The 12,924-nt window shown below is 44.0% G+C and overlaps 1 long non-coding RNA gene across 3 annotated transcripts; it reads right to left on the minus strand.

The window, feature by feature from the left end:
• Positions 1–693: 693 nt before the first annotated feature.
• On the minus strand, positions 694–5,649 carry LOC128817839 (uncharacterized). Of its 3 annotated transcripts, XR_008440314.1 has the most exons (7): positions 5,553–5,649; positions 3,863–3,962; positions 1,843–1,892; positions 1,614–1,683; positions 1,318–1,500; positions 881–1,018; positions 694–767 (listed from the first exon to the last, which is right to left on the minus strand). It is a non-coding gene; the product is annotated as an uncharacterized LOC128817839 (long non-coding RNA). The 3 variants fall into 3 exon arrangements; XR_008440313.1 differs by lacking the exon at positions 1,318–1,500; XR_008440315.1 differs by lacking the exons at positions 1,318–1,500; positions 3,863–3,962.
• Between the last annotated feature and the right edge of the window lie 7,275 nt (positions 5,650–12,924).

The raw sequence follows: 12,924 nt of genomic DNA on the forward strand, positions 1-12,924 counted from the left end.
GGAGGCATGAAGACCTTGTCAATAGAACTGTTGATAAGGAACAGATTAAATGGATACTTAAATACAGCAGAATTCCTTTTTTACTGGTCATTCCTCCTAGTGCTCATCCAGCTCTCCGGATCAAGCCTTCCTTTCAAGAGCCAGCCCCATTTGTGTTGATGTTTGCTGTTTGCCTAGACTGCTCAGCAGGGCTTCTGGTCAGGAGGATTAGACTGAAAAGTTATTTCTCTGATTTTCTTTGATGTTTTCAAAGGTGGAAAAACCCTCGTGCTCTTGAGGGTTCGTAAATCTCTGAGCCAGTTTAATGAAGTATTGGCTCGAGCCATTTATAATTTCACTTATCTATCCTGGCATTAAAATGCCCTGCAGAACTCACCTCATTCTCCCATGATGGAGATTCTGGTTTTACACATATGTCTGATCCGGAAAGCTTGGAATTTCATGGGTCTCATGTGGTAAGAATTCAATCTTAATAATCATCACCCACTGAAGTCAATGGGAGGGTTTGCACTGAAGAAAATGGCAGGCAGTTTGGCCTCCACAGAATCAATTTTAAAAACAAATATTTATAACAGAGTTCATCTTTTACAGACACAACAGAACATCTAGGTGAGCAACAGTCTGGAAATATGGTTTATTGACTTGGCCAAAACATGCAAAATCACCAGGATGCTATTAGAGAAACTGGGAATTTTTTTTTTTTTTTTGGCTGGATGATTTGTGACTTTTTAATTTCTGACTGATTAGGTCCCATGGGTGGTACTGCCCTAAAAAGGAGGAAACAAGAGAGAGTGGCAATTACTTTTGTGTGTACACAGCTTCTGTTCCAAGGGATGGGCAGGGAAACTGCTGGAGTCTCAGCCCTGCCATGACCTCTTACGTGCCTGCAGGCAAACGACGTCCCAGCAGATTGTCAGGTGTGCAAAGCAGCACCTGGTCACGCAGGAGAGCAATGTGAGGAGAGGGACAAGTTCTTCCTGGAGAGCAGCATGGGAGGAGACAACATTTATGGAAGTTTCTGTGAGAAATGGGAGAGGCAGGCACAGGTAACTCTCCAAGGCCCGATGAGTTCAGAGGAATGGGAATGGCAATGGGAATGACAATGGGAATGGAATGGGAATGGGAATGGGAATGGAATGGGAATGGAATGGGAATGGGAATGGGAATGGGAATGGGAATGGAATGGGAATGGAATGGGAATGGGAATGGGAATGGGAATGGGAATGGGACTGGGAATGGGAATGGGCAGCAGAAGAGGGGTAGGAAGAGCAGGCAGCGTGCAGGGCTGAAAACACTGCCCAGCAGGGACATCCATACTCCACATCAATCTCAATGACCAGGGAAAGGTGTAAATAAGGTGTTAATTCCGGCTGCAGATTATACTCCAGGGGAATGGCTGCAAACACTGCAGATAATGAAATAACCCAAACATCCTGAGTGCTCAGCAGCCCCCGCGGTGTGACTGGATTTCCTTCAGTAGCCTGTTTTCTTTCACTTGTGCTGGTGTGAATCACAAGAGAAGTGAATTGAGTTCTGTAACAATTACAGGCTTGTCATCTTTTCACAGACCTGCATAAAGTTATTAAATTCTATGTGATAATTAAGTTATTTACCATTAGTTTCTGGCCTGGGTTTAAATGCACAAAGAATGAAGACATTGCAGTGTATCTCGGGATAGAAAAGCTGAAACAGAGGAAGAACACCCCATTCAAGCTTCTGTCTTTTCCACTTCCACTACAGAATAATTCTCAAATGAAGGCAAAAACAGGCAGAGAGCTGTGGGTGGTTTTCAACAATGAATCATAAACAAAGATGGAAAAATAATAAAACAAGAGTACCCACTCTGTCTTCCCTTATGGTGAATGTGGACCACACCGTAATCAGATTCCCACCTAAAAAAATATTTCTTAAAATTAGTATTAAATATTTCATTGTTTATTAACAGCAAGGAAATTCAACAAGAAATAGTGCCTGTGATTTCTTAGCAATATTTATCTATTTTGTTCCTACACAGCAAATCTGGGAGATATTTCACAGTCTTCCTTATAATGGTGATGCTGGAGATATAAACTGCATTATCAGAAAAAAATGCATAATAGCAATACAAAAAGAGCTGATTATTAATAAAACACTGTCAGATTAACTAACAGTGAAGTAAAGCCTATCTAGTAAGTGCTTGAGAGATAATTCTTTATTCCAAAGTGGTATTTTAGATTTATGCACTAATAAAAAATTGCTTTAAACTTTCTATGAGATTAAAACAGAATAGTTTTTTTGGTTTTTCTTTTAAAATTGCCAGTAAAAATTCAAGCTAAAAGTAAGCACTGAATAATAGAGAGCAGTGTTGAAATCATTATGGGCAAAGATCACATTTCAAAGCAAGGGTGCTTTTCATGTTTTTGAGTGGCAAATGCCATCTGATACTGCAGTGTTTCATTGGCTGAACAGCTTTTTATTCAAGTGCTGGAAATTCCATGTACTCCTTGGGGTCTGGTCACAGCACAGTGAGGGCAAGGGGGGTTCCCCATGGCTGCCACAGGAACAGGAATTGATTTCAAGGCACAGCAAAATAGATGTGGGTGTAATTAGAGAAAAATAAAGTCTGTAGGGATCACTGTCTCAGAACACAAGTCTGAAGAGCTGATTTGGTCACAAACCCACACAAAAACCCAACCCAGACACCTCAGTGTGATGTAGGAATGGAGTCAGACAGAAGAAATCCCAAGGGGGTGTTAAAAGTAATGGTTTGTGAGATAAGGGGAGGGAAGAAATCTGAGCCCCTGCAGTTCGCAATGTGGATACCCCAAATCAAACACTTTAAACTCACATTAATGTTATGAAGCATCCATGTGAACAAATATTGACCCTTCCTGTGAAGTCAGGTGTATGTGCACAGGTAACTACAGCTGTGCTACTCAGGAAAATTGCAGCTTGTACATATATGGCCCCTCAGTGAAATAACAGACAACCCTCACAGGGAAAAAAGCAAAGCACATCCTTGTTCTGGGCTGCAACCAGAAGTTACAATAATACAAATAATAACATTAAAGAATAAAAAGAATAATTTGTGAGCCGAAGTTTTGAGACAGTTGAAATGACTATAATAAATCATTTTTTGCTATGACTGAATGAAGCAAAGCTGGAGATGTTTCTTGGCAAGCCCTTTCCATGGGAGCACTTTTCTGAATGAAGGAGTGATGGGAGGAAACCTGGATTTGGTGGTTGACAGCAGTGAAAGTAGAGGATGTAAGACTGGGAATTTCCCTGCTAGAGCAAGAGGATGACCAGGTGAGCACTGATCCAGGATAAAAGAGGAGGAAACTTGCCTTTTTCAAATTCCCACCCATGTCAGGGTGCTGCAAAATTCGGAACAAATCTCCTGGTACCAGCAGTAAAGAATTTTCACACACAATCTGTCAGTGCTCCTGACTGGTTTGTGCTTCTTAGAGTTTGTAGGGTAAAAAATTACCCCAAATCAAGAGACCCCCATCAAAACCAGCCACCAGAACCCCACAGTGTTTATAGGCTGATTGATCTTTTTCATTTGAAGAAGCATATAGCTCTTTAAAGACATTTATTTGGTTCTCTTGTGACATTCCTGGTTTATAAACCACCTCAGAAAACCAATTTCAGATTTAAGAAAGGTTTTTATTATAGATAGACAGGTTCAAACCTTTTTCTTAAAAAAACACATTAGATGTTTATATGTCTTAGATTCCTTCTCAAAACATGGTCCAAACATCCAGGCTTGGGACAAAAATTGTCACCAGACCCTGTGGCAAGGGACATATTGTGTCCTTTGCCCTGTGGCATTTTCAACAATGGGAGATGGGGAAATTTTAAAAACTCTGTCAGCCCTTACCACAATTGTTCCCTTTGGCAGTTTCAGAAAAAGAATCTTGACTACAACTTGATTTGGAAACTTCTTTAGGCACAATCCCAGGAGATCCAGTAACAATGGACTGCAAGAGTTGGAGTTAGAGGAAAAATAAAACATCTGGGCAGGTAGAGGAGGATGGCAGGTAGAGGAGTCTCTGTTTTGTCTGATATTCTGTATTTCTTGATGCTGGAGCTCCAACAAGCAGGTATTAATAATAAATAAAAAGAAGGATGACGGTTATCAACACTGACCCTTTCCCTCTTTCAAGTATATTTCAAGTTCTTTTTATTGATTATACACAAGCATCCTCACGTGCAGACTAGTCTGTGCTGCCTTCCAAGGAAGTCTGTGGCTTGAGCAACCCAGGCCAGAAAATGCCCATTTTCCCCCATTCTCTACTCTCGTTTCTAAGAAATAGAAAAAAATCCCCCCTTTTGAGATTCTGGGGAAAATGGCACCAAAAATGCACGTTTTTGTCTTTTCAATTTCCTGGTTCACTACAGGGCTTTTGATCTCATTTTAACATGAGATAAATCACCTTGAACAACACTTTTATGATGCTTTTCCTGCAACAAATGTGAGCCCATCATCTTTGTGCCCAGCTCAGGGACCAGGCCAGGAGACTTCATCTTCAGAACTAATGGTTAACAACCAGATTATCCTTGCTGGAGAGAAGGCAAACATCTTTTATTGCAAACCCTACTATTCTGCAGCACATGCAAGCACTATCCCTGTCCTTTTATGTGCAATTTTAAATGAGCTAGAATCTCTAAGGAAAGAATGTTGAAGGTCCCAGACACCTCCTAAGGTGGTAGAACAAAGCCATGAAGTGTTTTGCTTCTCCTCTGGCTTTGATTTCAGGGGTAAGAGGACGGCATGGAGCCTACTCCATTTTTAATATGAATGAAATGCCAAGAAAAGCGCAAGACTGAGAAGCTGTAAGGAAGTTTTTTGGTGTGATCTGGTCTCCTCCTTTCAAGACGAAGGGCAAGGCAAGCTGATGGATTTTTGAGTGTTGGGCGGTAAAACAAGTCTCATTTCTCAAGTCATGAACTTTGAAAATGAACTTCCTAAACATCACAAAGCAGGAAAAGCCTAAGGTTTGATTATTTTACAGCCCTGTTGAATGGATACTTGCAGATGGAGGGGAAAGGTGGGTGTGTGGGTGTCACTGCAGGCCCCCAGCTGGGTAATAATTAGCACTGACTCCATGATTGCAGAAGGCTGATCAATTGCTTTATTATCTCATCCTATTCTATATTATACTGTACTTATTAAGAAACTCAGTAACCCTCACAGCCAGTCCAATCCAGCTTTGACCTAATTGGTCAATCCATCCAAACACCATCCAGTGTCCAATTAAGAAATCACCTTTGGTAAACAAATCTCCATGGCACATTCCACACGTGCACAACAGCAGGTGCAACAAGTGGGGATAAGAATTGTTTCTCATTCTTTTCTCTGATCTTCTCACAGCCTTCCCTGGGAAAATGCCTGGGAAAGTCTGTGCCTGCTCTCTGTGCCAGAGAGCTGCTGCCACATGTGAGGAGAAATAACAGAGTACAGCACCACACATCCCAAATATTTGCTGTTGCCTCTCATATCCTGTTTGATATTTGGCACAGCGGCTTCTCCCCTACAGCCACAACCCTGCCTGTATTTGTCACCTCACCTGCAGATGCTGGGATGAAGACAGCAGCCTTACATTGCTCCCAGGCAGGCTTTTTTGTTCCCTCAGGCTGGGTTTGTGTCTCTATCAGAGAGTGGAGCAGTGGATGTGTCACAGTTGGAACACTGGGGCTATTGTTGGGATGAAATACCGTGGTCTGCCCTGAGCCCTTCCCCAACAGGAACCTATTGCTGAGCTAACAGAGCTCCTGTGGCATCACAGGGACAGGCACAACACAGCCCTGACGTGTGTCCAGAGAAATCCAATATTACACAATTTATATCTGCAAAATTCATCTTGTATTCTTCCCCCTCAGATGCCTTCCCATATTTCAGGCCCGTGGAATCGATGGAATTGAGGGGCAGTTTGTTGTAGCACCCTGTAGGATGATATTAAATTCTTGCTTTATTGCTAATATCAGCAACTTTTTTAGACTGAGACAAGAAAAAAGATAGAAAGGAAGAAAGGAGGAGTATGGGAGAGAGACAGGAGCTACAAGATGTGTTGCTTATTTTGCTGAAGTTTGAACTAGGGAAAAAAGGCAAAGCATAGTTCCACAGATCTTGAAAACAGATGATGTCCTCATTCTTTAGCTCTATAGCAACCCTGTAACAGCCACAACTAGACTTTTACTGGAAATAAATTAATTCTCTTGTGTCACAGTGTCCTGTGTGGCTCTTGAAAGCTCTTTGAGCAGGAACCAAGTGATGTCTGGCTCCTGCTTTGCCACTCTCACACTGTCCCACCTCTGGAATCTGCTGTCTGTCCCCTCATTGGGTTCCAGCACCCTGCTGTTGTCACCACAACAACTGGGGCCCAGAAGTGTCTGTGCTGTGCACAGATGCTGTTTCCAGGATCCATGGATGTTCTGTGAAGCCCTTCCAGCCGTGGTTCCCACGTGGCTCTGGTGAGAGGGCACGTGGCCCCACGCCCCACGTCTGGATGGTTTCACTGCAAATCAGAGACATGCCTAGTGGGGTGAAGGACAGGACACAAAACCCCTTTTAAGCCAGTTTCAGTCCTGCTAAAGAGCTGGCCCAGTGTCAGTGAGACTTGGTCCCCAAACACTTGAGGATTTTCCGTGTTCCCTCTGCCCAGGGCTTGACAGCATTTTCCTGTTTGAAACCTTTGCGAAGGGGAGGGATGCCAGGTGCTCCAGAAGCAAAACCTGATCAAAAGCCACAAGTTCTCAGCAGGACCAGCCCAGCACCACCAATACCCACCCAGTCCATTTTGAAATGAGTTATTCTGCAGAGTTTTAATCTTAAGATGGAGGGTTGAGTTGGCAATTAACACCTGGAATTAATTTATCCCTGGTGCAAGCAGGAATGTGTCCTTACTCACAGAGTGTCTCCCATTTACATCCATGATGAATCTGGCCCAGCAAACAAGCTCTTCTGGGCTCTCTGTGGTCTCACCCATTTGCAGCACAGAGATGTTTATTATGCCACAGGTATCCAATTTGCTCCCACGTATGTTGCATGACAATCAGAGTAATTTTGTGTGGAAGGCTTCCTCAGAGAGCTCATCAAGGTGTGGGCTGGATGACATGGACACAAACTTCACTGGATATAGAATTGATATTAAGCATGATGATAAAACCCAGGGTTTTTTTAATTGCTCTTGGAGCCCTAAGAAATATTTTTTTCCCCCGGGTTAGAACCACAATAATATTTCATTCCCATTGCTTACCCTAAAAAATGGATTTCCTTTCCCTTCTCAGTTGGTGATTTGTTTTGCATTAATGCCTTTCATAACTCATACATTTTGCCATTAAAAATTAATGCTTGGTGCTGACATAAACAAATGAAATTTGTATTATTAATGTTTTACATAGGTAAGACTTTGTAATAACAGATTCATCATAACAGACTGTTTTAATTAAAAGACTTGCTCATTCCCTAAACTGATTTCAGACATAATTTTGGGCATTGGGAAGAAAGTCTGGTACAACCGCCTGGAGAAGAGTGATCAATAAGACCTTACAAGCCATTTTTAAAGTTTGCACCTGAGTTCAGACAAGGGATCTGCTGTCTGGGGTGTATTCTGTGAGAATAGCAAGTGGGAAAGGCACCAGGGATGGCTTTTTGGCGCAGCCTCTCTCCACCATTGTGGTTTCTACCCAAGGTCCAGCACAGGGTTTTGCTGCATGGGGGGCACTGCAGGTGAATAAAACACCAAAGTGGTGGGACCACACTGAGGGTTTGCCTCCTGCTTGGGATTCTCAGTGTTTTTCTGGAGCACCATGTGGCTCTCAGGGTGAATTCCCCATGGAGAGCCAGCAGGAGGATCCCCAGGCTGGCCTTTGGTGTATGGGTCTGGCTTTGGAGAGATGAGGGTGAGCTGGTTACCACTGCTCCTAGGTGTGGGACAAAGCTCCTGCTGCCATCCACAGCCCAGCTAAAGCCACTCTCTGCACTACTTCACTACAAAATCTGACATTAGGAAAGAGAAGGAGAAGAAACAAGCTCAGGAATAACGTGCTTCAGTTTAGTTTCCTCTAACAGAGCAGTGCATACATGAAGCTCATGTTAATTAAGTAAACTTTTTCTGAAAATTTCTCATTAAGAATTTGCTTCTGGTTCTGAGGGTGATAGTGTTGACTGTCCAAAAGAAGAAATCTGCTTGGCTGTGAGGCTGCAGGTGATGTCCCCATTGTAGGGGTCTGTGATGTATTCCCAGGCAAATGAAGCTCAGGTTAAGAATAACTCCCAGTGAACCCCATTACAAAGCAGAGGTAATTGTGCCATAAGACAGGGCTACAGTCTTACAAAACTCAGGAAGGGAAATTCGAACACGTTAAAGCCTGGAGATGGACGGGAGGGGAAGGGAATGAAAACAGGAGCACACTTCCTCACAGACCTGGGAGCAGTGGCACAAAGCCTGCTAATGACAGGGAACAGGGTGATGGGAAAACATCAAGGGGGGGAATTTCTAAAGCCCAATGCACTTGCCTCTTCCCCTGTTGAAATCAATGGAAATGTTCAGTTCAGTTTTTCTGTACCAGTGAGTTCAAGGGGAGCTGAATTAAGGCAGGGCGCTTTTAAGTCACCCACCCCCCATAACTGCAAAGAACAATTGGAAAAGTGAAGAGCTAAGAATTGAAACCATTGTAAAAGAGCTGGCCTTAGAAAATGGTTCTGGGAAGCCAGGAGTGCTGAAAAGAGAAAGATGATAAGGAACTATCTGTATTGGACATCAGGAGCTTATAAAAGGCAGCGGGATGTAAAATGGCATCACTCTGGAAAGGACACAAAAGCAATGAGGGGAAGAGCAGGCTGTATGAGAGGCTCATTAGTGGGCAAGATGACTTGGGCTGCTTGCTTAAATCTCCCCTCTTCACCCCTTCAGCTCCCACTGTGACCAGTGCAGCCCCACACACCCCAGGGGAGATGGAGCCAGGCAAAAAAATCACATTGCAGAGTGGAAAAGGAGCTTTGTGTGTGTGTGACATAGGACAGGAATACTGATGTGTACAAAACAGGTGTGTGCATTTATCCCTGGGACTCTCTTATGTTGGCATCGAGACATTTGTGCTGCCCTTTGAGAGATGTGCACTGCAGAGATTTTTACATTGCAAGGGGCAACTTCCACTCAAAGGAGGTTAAATGTACTTTTTGCACCTTTTACAAGCACGTTGCAGCTCAGCATCTGCGTGTCCAGCATGAGATTGCAGCCGTTTCTGCAGTCTTTGTGCTGCTGAACCTATTTAATTAGAGGGAATTGGATTGAGGCTGTTGTTGTGGAGGCTGCTCTCTGTGCACATTGTTCAGGAACCCCCAGGAGTGCTGTACTGGACATGGGAGCACTGTGCCTTCAGCTGAACCCCAGCCAGCTCCACAGAGCAATGGCAAAGCAAGCTGAGATTTCAGGCGCTGATCTGGAGTGAAAAGTTAAGAAATAATAATAATTTTTAAAAAAGGCATATTTACCCAGCTCAGTGCAAGAGGCATTGTGGAGCACTTCTGCCTAAGGAGGATAAGGAACAGTGATTTCAGAGAAATCCTAGATTTTAGGAGAAACCTGGAAAGAAGCTGTCCAAAGGGCATTGCTACTGCCCACAAGGAGCCCAGGCTGCCCCTGCTATGGAAGAGCTCCTGTCAGGAATGGGGGTGGAATGGGAGCAGCTTTGTTGGACAGGGCTGTGCCAAGGCAGAATGAAAGCTCATGTTCCTAGCTTTGCATCAGTGATTAATCAGAAATTGGCTTTAAATAAGCCTGAAAATAAAATTTTTAGCTCCTGGGGGTTCTTCCAGCAGTTACAGCAAGGCCTCTGTCAGCAGCTTCAGAACTGATGTGGTGTAAAAGGAGAGGAACATTGATAAATACTCATTTGTTACCCCTGCTGTTGCTCACTCAATCAGCTCTCACCTTTCATTCTCTTCTCCTCTTGTGTTTGGAGAAGAAAAAAAAGGAAGAAAGCAGGAATTTACTTAGAAAGTAGAGATGAAGCGGAACTTTCTCTCCTGATGAACACAAGAAAACTGGTTTGTGGAATAATCCAATCAACTGAGCCCTTCCTCAAATCTGGGTGTGTTCCTGGAATTTCAATTAAATTGCAGGATCTCTAGGGCACAGTCGAGCCTTTCTACTCACCTTCCTTTAAATTCTTTAATGTGACAGAGTGTTGATCCTCAGTTATTTCTCTGAGGTGCTCTTGTGGTAAAAATAAAACAATAAAGAGTCTTACAGCTGGCCTGGGCTGTGCTGAGGGCTGTTGCAGCCTGGGCTGGGCTGGACAGCTCAGGCAGTGGAAGGACAAACCTCTGCTCACCAGGAAAAGCACCCACTGCTTGGGCTGGAGGCTGCTCTGCTCTTCGTGGAGTTCTCTGAGGGAGCATCCCTGAGGTCTGTCCCTGTGCTCTGGATCTGCAGTGGGCAGTTCAGAGCAGGAGATCAGCCCTGTATGCCATCAATTACTGCCCGGGGATTCCCCTTCCCTCTCTTCCCTTGCTACTTGCCAAGGATCATCTCACCCTTCCTAGATTACATCCAGCTTTGTGAATCCCTCTGAGACTCCCCTTCTCTCCCTGCTTGGGGTTGGGAACACCCCACCCTTGTCAGGCATTTTATCCTCTAAACATCTTCATTCTCCAGTGAAGAAAGTCTGGGGGTTTTTAAGAGCTTTCCATAAAGTTGTGATGATTCCAGGACAGAGTCCTAAGAGAGGAAATTCAGCATGGTTCCCTTGACTTCAGGGAAGGGGTAGCAGCTTGCAGCATCCATCTCAGAGTCTCTGCGATATTTTTATTTTTAATTCTTGTGGCCACGGCCCAGGGTGCAGAGACCTTGGATCAGCTCAGTCACTTGGATTTGCAAGTCACTGCTGAACACATGGCAGTTAATCATCTTCATAAAAAAGTCCCCTCTTTTAGTGCTTCTGAACCCAGCACTGCATGGATGCAGGGTGCAAAGTGCACCTGGAGAGTTTAGAGGTCAGACTTCCATTGAAGTGAAGCAAATTAAGGCAACCAAGCCCTTCAAAAGATTTCTTCCTACTGGTTTATCCTTCAGGATTCACTCCACAGGATGATAAAGATTTTAGACTTTGGACTGTTGAAAAACTCTCTCTTCACTGCTCTACTGTGCAGTCAGTCATCTAAAGCACTTCCTAATTCTTCTTGCTCAGAGTTAAACAAAGGAAGAGGTGAATAATAAATAAAACCATAAATTTTCAGAATTTTGGAAGCTGAAGAAAAAAAAAAACCTACAGTTTTTCAGGATCTACCTCAAATAACTGAAGCTTGTATAGGGACCTGAAGAAAAGATGAAAGCCAACCTCGCAAAACAGCAAACAAAACCAGGTTCCCTTAAATGGGAAAATATGCCTGGGAAAAGAAGCAATGATGCTGAGATATACATCCCATTTCTCCTCAATTGCTGGTCTGTTCCTTCAGGCTTCCCGACAGAACTGCATGCTATTTTTCCTTTTAATTTCCTGAATGTAGTTATTAACTGGAGTAAAAATAAATAAATAATCATGATGACAACATGTAATTTCTTGCAATGAAAACTTATGGTACTAGTTATTTCCCAAGATTAATCTCAATGTTTGCAAGTCTCTTTATTCAGCTAGATGGGAATCAGGACCTATCACCAGGGTTCCTTTCATTTTCCTGGGTTTTTTTTTCTGTTTTAACAACCACATTCCTATTTTTCCCTTGCCTGTAATACAAAACTTTCTTCCCTATAAATCTCTTTTGTTCCTCCTGAGACTCTCCAGCAGTCTGTCAGGAGCCTTGCAAGGAACAGCTCGTTTCTGTCAAGAGCTCCATATTAAGCATTAAATGTCGTCTAAAAAGCTGTCCTGATGACAGCCAAGCACAGGGTCACGCTCGTTTGAACTACAATTTACTCCTTTTCATGGCAGAGTGAGAAGAACTGCTTGGAGCTGGGAGCTCAGAGTGGGAAGAAGAGCCTGGTGACCCACTTGCCAGGAGCTGCTGGTGTGATGTGACACGACTGTGGCGATGAGACTGAGCTGTGGGGTGGCTGGAAGGAAAGGAGGTGCCTCTGGAGCCACCTGAGCAGCAGCACCACTCACAGCCCAGGCTCCTGCAGCCCCTGGGACACAGCTTGTCACTCACGGGCACAGATGGCACAGCAGGGGGACAATGACATGAGCTGGCAGCAGCCTTCCTCCCTCTCTATCTTCTCCACCCTTCAGCTGGTGTCCAAGCCGTCTGCTGAGGCACCTTTAGTACCCTTAAAGATCCCACCTCTACTGCAGGCTGAGAGAGAGCTCTCTCTTCTGAGGAGTCACCCCTCACTGAGCTGGCAGAAGATGGAGCCCCGGTGGTGTTGGGCTGCTTCCCTCCAGCCTTCCCTCCATCTTCTGTTCCAATAGCTTTACTGAGCCGGATGCCTTAGGATTTTAGCTTTTATTTTTTTCATATATTTGTAACCCTGCAGTTCTTTAGTGCATAACTCTAAACTCCACACACAGTGGGAGCTGCTGCTTTCCCAGTTTGGGCAGACACAACAATTCCTCTCTAGGCCTGGCAATCAAGGACACCTCACTGCCTCAGGCCCTGAGAGATGTGAACAAAAGGGAACTGGGGGGTGCAAACTTGGGGTCAACGACTTCATTACCTGAAGCTGGAATTGGCACCCCAATCTTAAAACTCGTGTGAAAACCTGTGACCCATTGTCCATTTTGGGTGTAGCCCCTGGGGGGCTTTATCTGCCCAAAATGTACCTGAAGGAACCTTCAATAAACATAACTGCTTTTTATTCCCTTAATTTTGTCTGGCTTCTGTTTTTAGGTAGTTCCAAAAAGGCATCAAGCTGACACCAGAGATGCTGAAGATAAGAGAGAGACGTGGTCACAGGATGTAATTTTCCTCTCTTCACTCTCACGCTGTGTTTTTGTCAC

Source organism: Vidua macroura, chromosome 21 (assembly GCF_024509145.1).
Source record: "Vidua macroura isolate BioBank_ID:100142 chromosome 21, ASM2450914v1, whole genome shotgun sequence".
Classification (NCBI taxonomy): Eukaryota; Metazoa; Chordata; class Aves; order Passeriformes; family Viduidae; genus Vidua; species Vidua macroura.